The sequence below is a fragment of the Chinchilla lanigera genome, unplaced genomic scaffold (assembly GCF_000276665.1).
Source record: "Chinchilla lanigera isolate Chin_1 unplaced genomic scaffold, ChiLan1.0 scaffold00039, whole genome shotgun sequence".
Lineage (NCBI taxonomy): Eukaryota > Metazoa > Chordata > Mammalia > Rodentia > Chinchillidae > Chinchilla > Chinchilla lanigera.
The window spans coordinates 14,740,753-14,751,466 of NW_004955440.1; positions in this window are offsets into that span (position 1 = coordinate 14,740,753).

Sequence of the window (10,714 nt, forward strand, 5' to 3'; positions counted from 1 at the left end):
AGCGTAGGCTTGTGTTATAGTAAAAGGAAGGCATCTATGCAGGGGGGAAATTGGGAGAGATGGGAGGCGACAGTGGAACACAGGGCCCCCTCCTCGGGGAGGAGGTGCCAATGAGTGACGGACCGTCACCACCTCAGTCTGGGTGCATGTGGCCTTGCTGGACCAGATACTTGGGCTGAAGCCGCCTGGGTCCCAGGCATGAGCGTGGTCTGCTTGCCGTTCTAGCAGGCTGTGAAGGAGGTGGTGTTTGTCTTTAGTACCTTTTCCCTCGTAGCACTGATTTCCCCACTTAGCTTGGGAATGCACTCCCTGCCCTTTACTGCTCAGAAATGAACAATTGATTTATCTCAGTTCTATTAATTAATGCGTCTGACAAGCTAATTGCTGCTCCTAGTAGAGACCTGGGTAGTCATTTTATTTTATTTTTATAACACCCTCCGGAAATATGGTCTTTTGTTGTCTAGCGCGTTAGTGGATCAAGTGATGGAACTTGAAGTCAGGGAGGCAGGGCAGGCGGAGGAGGTGCTGCCGGGGAACTGCTCTTCAAGTTCCACATGTGTGTGGCCTCTCAGCCCTTGTGGTACCTTAACCCTGAAAAACAGGGTGTTCCAGTCGCCAAGTAAAATTAAAAATCTTTTAAAAGATACAAAGCTAATGTGCTAGCTACACTTGAAACTACTTCTTTTAGATTTTCTAAGTAGATACTGTGGCTAAATTTAGTAACACCAAACCTTTAAAATTTGTATTTTTTTTTGGTGCCTAATTACTTCATCTGTTGCAGAGGAAATCCACCATTGCCTCTCTGATCAGTAACCTGTCTTCTGAGTGAAGACCGCACCTCACAGCCCTGGGGGAACTGAGCTTTATGTAACCCAAGTTCCAGCCCATCCATCCGAGCCTTGGTTGTTGTAGCTCCCCCTCTGGTACCTGTGGCATGGCTGGCTGGCACTTCGTGACTGCAGCTGGTTTGGGTTAATGTAATCATTCTCTTTTGTGGGACACCCCCCCATACATGAGTTATCCGTAATAGGTAGAAGCAAGCTATTATACTCTGAGTTCAACTGTGTTACCTTCTGAATATGGCATGTTCCATTATTGTAGCATCTTAGAGCCAGAAAGATTCCATGTTTCATTTCCCAGAGGAAGTGGCTCAGAAAATACAGGCAAGTTGTCTAAGGTCACCAGTTTGACCAAATGTGTGGAATTCTTAGAAGATCTATAGTTAAGGGATAAATGTGTTCTTGGAAGAACAATTACAAGATGCAGTATGGTGTTATGGGTGGAAGCTTGGCGGGGAACCAGACATTCTGGATCTCGTCTCAGCTGAAATTAGTGCCTTCCACATAGCCTTGGGAAGGTTTTCTGTACTCCTCAAAAGGAAAGCTAACATTTTTGCCTTACCTGCAAAATTTTGAGTAACAAATGGAAATTGAACTATCATAAAAGTAAAATTGCTGTCCAATATATGGAAAGATTATAAATATGTAAGCTGTTTTCTGTTTTTTTTTTCTTTTTTGGCTGGTCTTGCTATATAGTTCAGTCTGGCCTTGAACTTATGGTGATCCTCCTGCCTCAGCCTCCTAAGAGCTGAGATTACAGGTGTGTGCCACCACACCCAGCCCTATAAACTGTTCTTGGAGCAGGAAAAAATATTAGAAGAATGTTAATTCTACCTGCAGTAGTCTTTTTATGAATCATAGCTAGCCAGGTGAAAGTCTGGAAAAAAGCTCTTTAAATTATATTTTGTCTAAAGGGAAGAGAACTCTACATGTGTCAACCGCCTGTGAGCCTCAGCCTGACCGAACGGAGAGTGGTTTGTTGGATGGGAACACAGCACATTACAGAGTGCTGCACCAGGGCGGCATGCCCCGAGAGGAGGTCTGGCATTGTCTGTGTTCTCTTGCATTTGGCAAAGGAAACTCTCCATTCTACCTTCAGTGTAATGGCTTTTTTACCTCTTGTCTAGAGAGGGACAATTGATTTTTTTTTTTCAGACTTGACCTGGCACCAAATCATCTGCTAAAATAACTGTGGCAGCAATTTTTGTTCCTTTCTCTGAATACAGACAACCCAGAGCTCTGTGGCTTAAAGTTTGCCTTGTCTCAGGCTGTATCACTGAAGATAGAAGCTGCTCTTACGAGAAAATCACAGAACCCCTGTGCTGCTCCTTGTCAGAGTGGTTGAGAGCCAGAAACATTCACCTCCCACTTTACAGAGAGAGAGAGACCTGGGAAATACGTGTAAATCGGGTAAGGTCCCAACATACGTGAAGGGCACGGCCTGAGCAGAACCGGTTGCCCTGACTTTTGCTTCTGTCCCTTGGAGTGTGGCCATTTGGGGCACAGAACAGTTGGGGAAGAAGTTGTGGGCGGGAGAGAACGGAGTTCATTTTATTTTGATCGGAAGTGACAAGGACAGTCACAAGCAATTAAGAACCTTGCACATGAAACACAGGTTTCATTTCCTCTCTAGCGGCGTGACAACCGTGTCTTCATTCTGCTCGTTAGCTGGACGCTAATTCTGAATTCCTTCATTATCGCTGGAGCACTCTGCCTTCCCAGTGGTTTTCCGTAGCTGTCTGCGGTCCTGACCGTGCCTGTGTGTCCCCACAGGGGGGATTTTGGCAGAAAGGGAGCAGTACAGCCCGGTTTCCTGCAGGAAGCAGCTTACGAGGTGCGTTCTGTGTGCTGCCTTTGTTCGTTCTCCACCCACGAAGTGCTTGGCACTGCCTTGGCAGCTCCATTAGGGGCCGGTGGCTGTGTTGTGAACGTCTGTTTCACTCCGACTCTCCTGGGAGCAGCCTTGGCTTCAGCCAGAACCAGCACCAGCCGTCTTCCTCGGGGCGTAGAGCCAGGGTGGGAGGGCAGGGCTGCTGGGCCTGCCCTGGCTTAGCACTGCACCTGTCCCAGCGGCATCGCAGTGCGGTGGGGCCAGGCGTTGGAGTGGGGGTGACGACATGGAGCTGGGTGGAGAAGGCAGTGTGGCCCAGCGTCTCCTGGGAAAGGGATCGTGGTCACTGCTGGGTCTGGATGTTTTGCCCTAAGGTGCACAAAAGCGTTTCTGAGAATATGCAGGCCAGCTCCAGACAAAAGGGACATAAGTGGAGCAGGAGAAGAGGGTTCAGTAGTGGGGCTCAGTGGGACACGCCTGTTCTCTGAGCCCCTCCAGGAGCGGGATGCCTGGTCAGAGAGGCAGGAGGATCTCAACTTTGAGGCTGTGTGGGCGACTTAGTTAGACGCTGTCTTAGAATTAAAGGAAGGGCCGGGATGGAGCTCAGTGCTAGAGCCCCCCTTGCCCGGGACACATGAGGTCTGGGTTCAACCCCCCGTATAAAAAAAAGAGTGAAAAGAGGTAAAAGGATGCAGAGAGACCGGAAACCTCCAGAACGGTTAGAATCTTGAAGGTCGGGTTGGAATGGTCAGCACCAAGAAGAGTTTCTGGCGCTTGGGAGAGAGGCAGCGCGTCTCTGCCGCACCGGCACCGTCTGGGAGGGTCCTGGTGCGCAGCCGCCAGCCTCCCCGTGCGCCTCCGTCGTCAACAGTCAGGGCCCGAGCACCTGCCCGACCATCGTGTGGAGCACGTGCCCGGCCAGGGCCTTTACGGGCTGGTAGTGCAGAGCTCTTTTGTGTAACTTAGAAATGGGTAGTTGCCTGGAGAGATGAGCCCTGTGGGCAAAGAGCTTATCAGTGTTTTACTTTGGTTTTGAGACAACGTCTTGGTATTGTTGCCCGGGCTGGCTTCAGACCCCTGGGCTCAGGCGTTCTTTCCGCTCCACCTTCCCAAGAATAGCAGGATACAGGGATGTGCGCTTGCAGTCAGCTTAGCTGGTCGAATTTTAACAAGGATTTTCATGTCCATTCCCTGCCTTGACGGTATCGCCCACATGGCCCCACGTTTGACAGTGAACCCACAGAGTCCCTTAGGACCCACAGGATGAAAGGCCCCTAGGGAGCAAAATGTCCGGTGTTTTGCCCCACGGGGGCGCCCCCAGAAGCAGTCACTGAGACAAGGATCAAAGTGCAGGTTGCTGTGGAAAGTGATGGCGGGAGACAGAGTGAGTGAGGCAGGGAAGCGAAGGACGCCAGGTGTGGCGTCTTGGGAGTTGCCGCCAGCGGCAGTGGGTTCTGGGGCCAGTTCGCAGTTCGCGCCTCAGCGCCCCCTGCTCCACCACCCCTGCCGGGTAAGGGAGCGAAACTGCTGGCAGATTCCGTCGTTCCCAGCTTGTGTTCGAACACTGGGAGGTTTGAGAACTGAACGTACTTTTCCCATAAGAAATAATGGGAAACCAAATAATTGGTTCTGAGGCCCCCAAATTACACTTTTCCCAGGACTTTAACAAATTCATTTTTCCAGGACTTTAATAAACGTCACAGTGATATCTTTGACTCTGTTTCGGTTCTCACTGTTTTCCTCTTAGCTATACTGCTCGTCTCACAGACTTCCTTTGGAGCCATGGTTAGGAAATTTTATGCAAATAAAGTACAAACAAAGCACAGTGATGAATACTTTAACACAGAAACGCGGACACTATATGTCGTCTGGCCGAGAGCAGTGCTTAGACGGAAGCAACCTTTGTGTCCGTGGTGAGAGGCTGAGCCTGGCTCACTCTTGGCCGGTACAGGTTTTTTCAGGTCTGCTTTTACCGAGCAGGTTCCTTTTGAGCTTTGCTGTTTGAGTAGTGGGAATTTCGGGCTCGGAGCTGTGCGACCACCGAGGTATCGCCGTGTTGACTCTCGCTCCTGCCAGCCGTTGGCTGAGCACTGGTGGGGTTGGCCCCTGGCGGGTGACTGACAGGGCTCCAGCCGCCCGCAGAGCCCCCGGGTGGAGATGCAGGAGCTGGCACGGGGAGCCTGGACTAGCCTGTGAGGACCGAGGGGAGGTGTCAGGCCTCCGACAGCGTGGGTTTCAGTTTAGGGTATTTCCTCTTGTTTCTGGAAGGCTCCAAAGCTGTAGTAGCAAAGCTAGTCGATCTGCACATCCCTGCACCAGACATAGTTCCTCATTATTTTTGAATGGGTTTTATGGCTGGATTTGGAACTTTTATTTTGAAAGAATGCATAACATGGTCCTGAATGCGTTACCTTTTGCTGGAATCAATGGAAATTAAATGGCCCCTGTAATCAGTAGAACTGAGCTCAGGAGTTGCAGACCTGGGCCTCTGGAGGAGCCTGGGATGTGATTTGGCACTCAGGTGACGGAATGCCAAGTTCTGAGCTGTTACACTGTAAGTGATCTGCTTTCTGTGTCCTTCCTGTCAAGGGACCTCTGCTTGGGAAGCTTGGTGTAGCACAGGGTCACCAGTTCTGTTACAGGATGGCCCTGACCCTATTCTGAGCATCTTCTAGAATGCCAGGCGCTGTGTGGACATCTCTGATTCTCACAGGAGGACGGAATTGTGGGTAGTGTGGCCCCACTTCACAGATGGGAAAATGAGCTCGGAGACTCTTTACAGTTTCCACACAACGCTCCTCTTCTTTGGAGCCACTTTACGAATATCAAGATAACAGCGCAATGACCCTGTCACACTGCCCGGAATAGCTCTGTATCCATAATGTATGTGGACATAACTTTTATGACGTGGTGTCAACTGTTAAAACTTCTGAGATACAAGTTGGCAGCACAGTGAGATACTTCATCAACCACGTGGGAAAACAATTTGATATTTACTGAAAGGGTTAAATGTAGAGTTGGTATATGATGTTCTCATCCTGTTCCTACATACAATGTAGCAGAAATGACAATATGCTCTTATAATAATTTGTATGTAAATGTTCGTAGCAGCATTCATAATAGCCTCAAAGTAGGAACAACCCAAACGTCTCAGCTGATGAAAGGACACACAAAATTTGATACATTAATTCAATAGAATATTATTTAGTCAGAAAAATGAAGTACTGAGATATGCTGCTACATGGATGAACCTTGGAAACATGCTAAGAAAAAGAAGCCAATCGCAAAGGCCACGCATGATGATTCCATGTATGTGAAATGTCTAGAACAAGCCGATCTGTAAAGGCACAAACTAGGTTAGTGGCTGCCTAGCCTGGAAGACTAGGAACATGAAGAGTGATTGCTAATGGATACAGCGTTTCTTTTTGGGGTCATGGAAATGGCCTGGAATTCAAGGTTGTAGAACCTTGTGAGCATACCGCCGACCACTGACTTGCACAGTTTTCTTAGAGGGGTAAATTTTATGGTATGTTAATTATATTTTAATATCAAAACACCCCAAAACTTCTGGCAGAGTATTTATGTTGATAAAAAATGAATACCAACACTAACTCAAGGACTCCTACTTTTTACCTAATGTTTTGGGAACAGTCTTCCAGGTTGTTAGAAAAGCCTTCACAGTTGATGAATTTATCTTATTTAATTTCTTCTTGTGCAAACTGATAGAATGCTTTCCTGATGCCCTGACCTTGGCCACCTCTGGAGTCAAGACAAGTCCATACTACTTTTAGGAAGTAAGTACATCTGGGTTTTTCTCTTTCAGATAAGAGGAAAGAGCTCTGGATTGTGAACACTTAGCCCCAAACTAAAGCAGAGCTGTGACCCAGGCAGGTCTCTTACCTCGTCCTGCTGCTTTGGAGGACAGCTTCAGGCCTAGTGCTTCAGGGAGGAAGACGCAAAGTCAGTATAAGGACACAGCTTTCTGATCACTACTCCCAGTCAAGTTGAGAGCAAGGTCGTGGTCCCATCTCAGGGTAGTGGAGGTGGCATTGTACATTGTGAGGCGCCTGCAGGGCTGACCCCATGTTCAGCAGTAAGAGGCCGGGACCTTGCTGGGACTCTACTTCTGCCGTACTCCTTCAGCTTCCAGAGCTTTGGCTCTTTGTTCACTGGACTAATTAATGGTGTGTTTGCAAATAATTCAGAATTGATGAGAAGTAAGCAGAAAATAAAAAAAAAGAACAGAGGTTTGTGCTTATTGTTTCCTAGATGTTTGGAGAGACTAAGTGATTTTATTTCATTTTATTTTTACTTTTTTGGTACCAGGGATCGACCTCAGGACCTTGCGCTCACCAGGCAGATTCTTATGCCATTGAGCCATATCCCCGGCCCTGAGACTAAGTGATTTTAAAGCAGAACCTGGAATGCACTAGGTCAGAGCCTGGAGGCCTGGGTTCCAGGGACACGTCTGCTACTCCTTTGTTGGCTACAAGTCGTCTACTTTTTCCTGATCTCACTTTGTAAAATGTGATGCCATGTTGGATGACCCTGAAGGACCTTTTGGCTCTGAAAAATTCTAGGATATTTCTTAATAGCTTCAACTTTTCCCAGCAAGCCTTTTTACCTATTTTTTCATAGCCTCTGATCAGCCCTTACCTCTTTCATTCCTTCTGCTGAAATGAGTGTTTGCCTTCTGTGCGTTGTCAGTGCTGCCTTTGCCACGGAGCTTAAGCCTTTCCTTCCTTGGCGGCTTTGTGTCAGCTCCACCTTTGTGATTCTGCTGGGTGGCTCTAGGCTACAGTAGGAGTCTCTGTTTTTTGTTACTTCATTTGCTTCATTCTTTTTTAGTAGTCTTAGTGTATGCTGGTTTTTTTTTTCTCTAATTTTTCCAAAAAATGCCAAGTTTCTTAGGAAGAAAGCATGATGTAAAGGAAGAACACTTTATGTATTTTTTATTTATTTATATTTTTTGTTTGTTTGTTTTCTGGTACTGGGAGTCGAACTCACGACCTTACGCTTGCCAGGCAGGTGCTGTGCCGCTGAGCTAAATCTCCAGCCCCAGGAAGAACACTTTAAATCAGAGCCTTAGAGTTATTCCCTTAAAGTAACAGAGCTGGTAATGTGACTGGTCCTTAGTTTCCAGTAGAAGGCTTTGGGCTAGAGGGTTGCATGATGCTGGTGGACCCAGCAGGAGGGTGTCACAAGTTGACAGAGCTTATCATCTCCTGCGCTTTTGCAAATGAAGTCATGTCAACACCTATAACAAGAGTTAATGATTATTCTCAGAAATCGGTTCTTCCTTGACAGAGAATTAATGATTGCCCCCAGTAATCAGTTCTGCTTCTGAGTACTCCCTCAGAGTCTGAAATAACCTCACAGAGATTATTTCTCTCGGTAGAAAATTTAGTCTTTGTAAAGTTTTTCCTATTTCTTTCTGGGTAAAAATGGAAGAAAGATCATTCAAGTCATTGGCAACTTCTGGTCACAACTCTTGGTCAGTCTTAGAGCTTATTACTGGATTATTTCTTGCTCTTTCTGGGGTAATTAATTTTACTTTCCTTAACATCCTTCCTGGTGCTCATCTTCTAAATAAACATCCATGTGAGACTACTGCTTTCTTATCTCCCACGGTAGATGTTCTTTGAGGCTGGTGAGCCCTTGTTGGGTAGCAGGTCAGATGTATTCTTAGGCAGGCCATATGGTTCACAGACATTTTGCTCTGAACTACTCCATAAGAATTCTGGTGGTAGGACTTTTGTTTTTAATTTTAACCGTGAAAGTGTGAGAGCCATCTGCTGTTATTTTTGTATGTGCTCCTGATAAGTTATTGATTTAGTTGCACCGCTCCTGTGCAGTTAGCTCTGCTGTACGTGGAGGCCTCCTGGCAACCTGGCACATTTCATTCTCAGTAGTAGTAGACGTCAGATGTGCGACTCATCAGATCCCTTTATAGGTTGCAGCGGGCTCGCCTACATGCTGCTAGGTCTTGGGCAGTAGGTCTTTTAGCTGGATAATTACGTTAGTTGTTCTGTTTGCTTGGGAAGAGGTTATGGAGCAAACCAAGTAGCGTCATGTGGTCGTGATGCCAGGCTGGGGGTGCGACTGCTTTAATTAACATCTTGGAAGCCCTGGAAGGAGGATAAATCTGAAATCTGAAGGACGGTAAGGAGACAGCCAAGTGAAGATCAGAGAAAATTTGACGGGGGAGAATTCTGAAGGGAAGGGAAAAGTAAGAGCAAAGGCTCTGGGGAGGGATTGCAGCTGACACAGGAAGAAGTCTACTGGGCCCCTTTCCTAGTCAGCAGGAGGAGAACGCAGGGAGCTTAGGGCGTAGAGGCTCTAGTCGGTAACTATTGAAGGGTTGCAAAGAGATGATATGATCTCACTTAGTGTTAGGGTGCTTGTTTTGGCTGCGGAGTTGAAGTGGATTGTTGGCAGCAAGAAGGGGAGCGGACAGACCAATCAGGAGGCACCTGCTGTTGTGCAGAGGAGACTGATGAATGGGTGGGGGTGTAGCTCAGTGGTAGAGTGCTTGCTTAGCAAGTGTGAGGCCTTGGGTTCAGTCTGCAGTACCAGAAATTTTTTTTAAAAGATGAGATTGATGGAGAAATGATGAGCCGAGGTTGTGTGGTGTAGCGGTAAGAAGAGATACATGCTGGGGTGCATTTTGGATATGGAATCTGTGTACAAAGTGCGTGATGCTTAGATTTTCATTCTGACTCCTTTGGTGATTGGTAGTACTGTTTTTATTCAGATGTGGAGGGCCTGATGGGTCTGTTTTGGCCAGTTACATTTTGGATCGGTAACGGACACCCAAGTATACATGTCTAGTAGACATATGAACCTGAAGGTTCTATGAGAGATGAAAGCTGAAATATTCATTTAAAGTACGTGAAGATCAAGGATGTCACAGAAAAGAACTTAGGTCTGGGCCCTGGATATGTCTTCCTTTAGAAATCTGAAAGCGATGCCAGCAAAGGACACTGGTGAGGGTACCCAGAGAGGTTGGAGAGAAGCGTGTGCCCTCTGGACACCCGGGATGGATAGGTGCTTCCCCAGGGTGGTGAATGGTGACCTCATCATCTGATTTCAAGAGCTCGTACCCAGCACCTGTATAGCAGTGCAGTTTGAAAAGTTTGTTCTGTAGCTGTAAACTTGGTGATTACTGGCTGGGCCCAGTGCTACCAACAGATCTCTCAGCCACAGTGGGACTTGGGGGTCATGAGAAGGAGGCTTTCTTCAAGGTTTGTGAGATTTTCATACCATTACTAAAGCAGCAGAGACCAACTAGTCTGTGTGTGTGTGTGTGTGTGTGTGTGTGTGTGTGTGTGTGTGTTGAAAATTATTGTTATAAAAGCAGTCGTGTATAGAGTTGGTACAAGTCAATTCTCTGAAATAGTAGCTAAATTCTAATCAATCTCTTCTAAGGCTTAAGGACCACCTAAAATAAAAGCTTATAACTAAGTGCGTGAAGGCACATGTAAAAATGTTTACATTTTAAACTAACACTCAGCGTATTAATGCTGACAAGGTAAGTCTCAAATTACTTTGGAAATGTTGTCTTTTCTTAGTGTCAGTGCAGTCAAAGGGATTGAAGGCAGCTTCTCTTTGGGAGTTAACTGTAGCTTTAGATCCTGGAAGTGTACTGTATTATCTGTCACTTGATAGATGACAGTGTTTGAAAGAAGTATAGCAAATGCTCGTTTTCTACCTTTGTTAAAATCAAAGTATAATGTGCTCCAGTAAACACCTTAAATTGAAGGGCAAAAACTTTATTGTACCATTCACTGTAGTTTTTTATTTATTTGTTTGCTTATTTGTTTGCTTTGAGACGGGGTCTCATTGTGTAGTCCAAGCTGGTTTTGAACTCACTATGTAGCCCAGGTTGGCCTCAAATACTTGGTGATCCTCCTGCCCCAGCCTCCTGAGTGCTGGGATTACAGGCATGCACCACCATGCCCAGCCCAGGCACTGTAGTTTAATTAAAGTAATTTTTTTTTGGTACTGGGAATTAATCCAGCACCTTTACACTGAACTGTATCCC